The sequence below is a fragment of the Arachis duranensis genome, chromosome 5, assembly GCF_000817695.3.
Source record: "Arachis duranensis cultivar V14167 chromosome 5, aradu.V14167.gnm2.J7QH, whole genome shotgun sequence".
NCBI lineage: Eukaryota > Viridiplantae > Streptophyta > Magnoliopsida > Fabales > Fabaceae > Arachis > Arachis duranensis.
In genome coordinates this window covers 102,389,668-102,394,757 of record NC_029776.3, presented here as the reverse complement: position 1 = coordinate 102,394,757, position 5,090 = coordinate 102,389,668, and positions in this window count along the sequence as shown.

The following is a 5,090-nucleotide window of genomic DNA, read 5'->3' as shown; positions in this document are numbered from 1 at the left end:
ACAAGTACAATTACCTCCTCCTCCAAATTCAGAAAAAATTCATCAACAAAAATTACATATCAATCACAATATCAAATTCCAGATTCAGAATTTCAAGCAAAAATTCAAATCCATTATTCCATAGTAGACACAACAGAAAAGCCATCAATAGAACAGGAAATCAGAAAATTAAAAGCTGAATCATCAATCGAGGAACAGAACCAGAACCAGCTAAGGAAGACGACGACGTCCATGGCGGCAGAACCACTCGGAACAGCGGCGGCAGATCTATTGGATCTGGAATCGACACCAAAGCCGCCTTGCTGGTTCACGGACGCGGCGGTCGTAGGCAAAGCAGCTGTGAGAAAGACCGCGACGAACGACCCGGTGGCAGTAAGCGGCGCCTCCGCAAAGGGAAAGCTCGCGTCGACCCGAGTTGACGAAGCGGCGAAGATAAGAGGAGGAGGAGGAGGCAGAGGTGGATAAGAGTAGTTTAGGAATAAAATTAAAAAATTTATTAAAAATGACGATTTTAATACGAAAAAAATGTTAAGGGCGATTCTAAATCAAAAATTAGATCAGGGACGGGTTTGATTCTGACCCTCAAAGTGAGGGACCAAAACAATACTTATCCCTTAATTTAAATATAAGTGAGTATAAAATTAAAGTAATATCTAAAAAATTATTGTATGTTTTTACTATATAATTAATAATTAGCATATAATACATCAAGGAACAACATCGTTTAGTGGCAAAGGAAGCATGTAGCTACAAGGATGACCTAGGTTCAAACCACATCTTCATCAATTTTAGAATTTTCTCTTGAGCAATTTAGTTAGACTGATTTCAACGGCTTTGACTGTTTCTTACCGATTCTCGTTCTTAAACGGTCTTCAGACTAGACCAGGTTGGTTGGGACTCCGGTTCACCAGTTTTTCAGTCGAACCGACCAGTCCAGTCCGAGTTAGTTTTACATCTATCCAAGTTCAACAGCATCTTCCTCGAGCTCATTGTCATCTCGTCACCGTTGTTCGTCATGCTCAACCGCTCTCGGTCGTCACACTTGTTTTTCATTTTTTTATTCTCTGATCAGAAATCATTAAATGATTATTGAATGTTTTGTACTTTTGTTAAATGATTATTTGATTATTGATTATCTCTGGCTCACTGTCACCATCCGTCGCGCTCAGTCACCACCGTCTTTATCTGGTAGTGGTGTTTGAAGTCTCGAACTCACCAATCAGAACGAAGGTTTAGGATTCTACTAGGGCTACTCAGATTGGTTTCTTCTGCTTTTTTTTCTAATTTTTTGTTCTTGGTTCTTTGCTCTTTGGTTAGGATTCTTTGTTCTTGATTCTGTTATTGCTAGTGCTACTCAGATTGAATTATTGAATGATTAGCTTTGTTCACTGCTGTTACGATGTGATGTACTCTATTGTTTTTTGTTTGGGCTGTATTGAAAAGAATTGTGTTGAAAGCCTAAACTTTGATAATTCTTGTTAATTTTTGAAAAAGTTTGTTAATGTTTGTTGAAATTATGCTAAAATTTTGTTAAAATTGTGATCAATTTGCTGTATGCTGAAAATATTATTAATCTTTGTTGAAATTATGTTAAAATATGAGCTTTGATTTGTTCTATATAATCAGACTTTTGTTGAAATTATGCTAAAGTATGAGCTTTGATTTGTTCAATATAATCATACTTGTCAAAAAAGGAACAAATTGGTTAATTCAATATATAATGGCTATTTTAATGAGTTCAACAGTGATATAACAGTAAAACCAAGTGTAATACTTGAAGAGGTTAAAGGTTTTTGTAGATTTTGATAATTGATGATAAACTTTCATGTTGTTATTTCATATTTGGATATTTTCTTTTGTTATTTGACATTTGAATTTGTATTTTGACAAGATCATAAGATTTTGGTTGAGATTTTATTATTTGACTTTTTGAGTTTATATTTTGATAAGATCATAAGACTTTGGTTGATGTAGTGCTTTAAAATTAAATGATATTTTAATATTTGAATGAAATATAATTATGTTTTAATGTATTTATTTATATTTTAGTTATTATTTTATTATAAAACAGTTTTTTTAATTGAACTACAATTAGACCGGTTGGACCAATATATTAATAAATCAGTAATTAAAATGGTTTGATGATCGGTCTGATTTTCAGAATCTTAGAGAGACACATATATATTTTAGATATTGTATTTTGATTTTATTTTTTGAAGTACAAATATAAAATGAGACACTTTTATTTTTAAATTTGGTGATTTTATAGAAATTGATTTATTTTTACAGTTTAATTTGTGAATGACTAAATTGTTTTAGAAAATGAAACAAGAAATCTCTAGATTGAATTTTTGTTTCGATTTTTATCTAATTATTAAATAGTTATTCAACTATTTTAACAAAAATTTAAATTTAATGCATAAGTAATTTGTTAAATATAGAAGTTGTTACTCAATTATAAAAAGTTCATTAGTATTTGTTATTTTTGTTTTTCATTAAATCTTTTAGAATTATTTTATGAGCGATATGAGTTTTTAGATATTTTTTTGTAATTTATCTTCAAATTTTAAGTATTGACAATTCTAACTAAAAGAGATATTAAGTAACAAAAAATATTACACTCAATATTATTTTAATATTTATCTTGTTAGGACCTACATTGTTAATGGCAACAAGATATCGGTAATAGTATTTTGTTGACACTACTAATGACACTACCAATGAAATAAATACTAAAAAAATTATAAATACTTTTGCAAACGAGATGTAGTAGATAGGAAGAAATAATTTTTTTGTTTTGGGATGATTTTTTAATAAAAATTCCTTCGAATTTTCTATACAATTTTATGGTGCACTCTTCAGATATCAACAAACTCAATGAGAAACAGACACATTGCGAGAACACTTGACTTTTAAGTTAGTTTAACTTTGATGTTTAGTTTTTTTTGAAATAAAATCCTGGGTATAAAATTATGGTTAGAGTTAGTTATTAGGAACATTTATGTTTAGTATAAAATTTTGGTTAGATTTCATTAGTAACATATATTTAGAGTAACCACTTAATTCTGTCCTTGTTTATTATTTGGGAAAAAGATAGATAGGTCCCTGACTTTTCAAATTTTTGACAAATACATTTCTGACAAAATTTAAATACAAAAAAGTCCCTGACTTTAACAAACGGAGGACAATTTAGTCCTTCCGTCTATTTGCCTCTCATATACCTAACGGAACTGACTGACGTGGCTGAAACGGTGTACAGGTGTCTGTTACGGTGCCACGTTGGAAGGGAAAAAAATTCGAAGGACAAATAAGTCCTTGACATTATTTTACAAATAAAGTTCGAAGGACAAATAGGTCCTTGAGAATTTTTTTTTTCATTATACTTCTATTATGCTTCTATTATGAGAATTTAGTTTATAACATTAGGCTAATTTTTTTTTGTATGAAAAAAATATTTGTGTTTTTGTTGAAAATGGGAGAATGTAGTGTAATTATAGATGAGTGGATTTTTTTTGTGGAAAGTCAACACGTGGGGGGCGTGGTGCAACACGTGGGGGCTGTGGTGAACACGTGGCATCATTCTGGCCAACACGTGGAGGCGTGTTGAATACGTGGCAGCATCTTAGCCAACACGTGGGGACGTGTTGAATAATTTTCACAATACTGTAATACACTTCAAATGTCAATATTCAACCAAAACACCAATTTTCTTTCCATATTAAAAATAATTTCTGATAAAATTATGCTTGTATTTTGAAATCTAGTTAACTTGTTTTATTCTACAATTTAAATTATTTGTATTAAAATTGTAGAAATTGGGCTTGTTATGTTTCTACTCTTTTTCTTAAATTGCATTAGTTTAGTTTTAGTGCATTTGTGTATTATATTAGAATTTGTTAAATTGCATTAGTTCAGTTTTCATCATACCAGTGGCATTAGTTAGCATCAGTTTATTTATGCATCAAGTTAGCATTAGTTCATTTGTGCATCATTCATGTATTAAGTTAGCATTAGTGCATTTGTGTATTATATTAGAACTAGTATTTTTATGCATAATAACATTACGAGAATATATATTTTTTTAAAATTATAGTTCACTTTGTTCTAACAGTATAAATTATGCATGACACAAAAGATTTATAAAATCAAACTACTTTTACAAAAAAGTCGTAAGTTGACAAAAGTTTTTGACTATGAAGACCAAGATATCTGCAGATAAAAAATTAAATAATAAGATTTTTAGTTATTATTTTTATATGAAAAAGTCTAATTTTTTATTAGTAATTAATTTTAACATTCGTTATCTAAAATTTAAAATAATTTAATGTGTATAATTTTACATTTAAAATATTTTAATTGTAAAAAAATATCGAATGACATATTTTGATTTGTCAAATTACTAATATAAAATATAATTATATATAGAGTAAAAATAGTAGAGAGAAATATAAAAATGGAGAGAGGTAGATGAGAGAATTTAGGAAATGAGTTTATTAATTTTGAAAAAAAAATTCTCAAGGACCTATTTGTCCTTCGAACTTTATTTGTAGAATGACGTCAAGGACTTATTTGTCCTTCGAACTTTTTTCCCCTTCCAACATGGCACCGTAATGGACACCTGTACACTGTTTCAGCCACGTCAGCTAGTTCCGTTAGATGTATGAGAGGCAAATAGACGGAAGGACTAAATTGACCTCCGTTTGTTAAAGTCAGGGACTTTTTTGTATTTAAATTTTGTCAGGGATGTATTTGTCAAAAGTTTGAAAAGTCAGGGACCTATTTGTCTTTTTCCCTTATTTTTTTAAAGGATAAGACAATATTTGTTTAAAAAAAAGTACATCCTAATTTCTGCATTTATATGCTGTCAGACATGGTAGTCCTTCCATGGGTTTTAACGTTAAAAACAAACCGAATTACATTGTGTCACTTAAAAGAGATGAATTGGTTATCAGGTGTCTGTTAAGTGCCAAGATGACAAGTGAAGAATGGACAGGAGTCGATCTGTGTCTTTTTCTCAAATAAAAACGTCGTCGTATAGATAGTAGGGGAGATTCAAATGATGCGCCTCTTCACTATAAGCTTCGAAAATA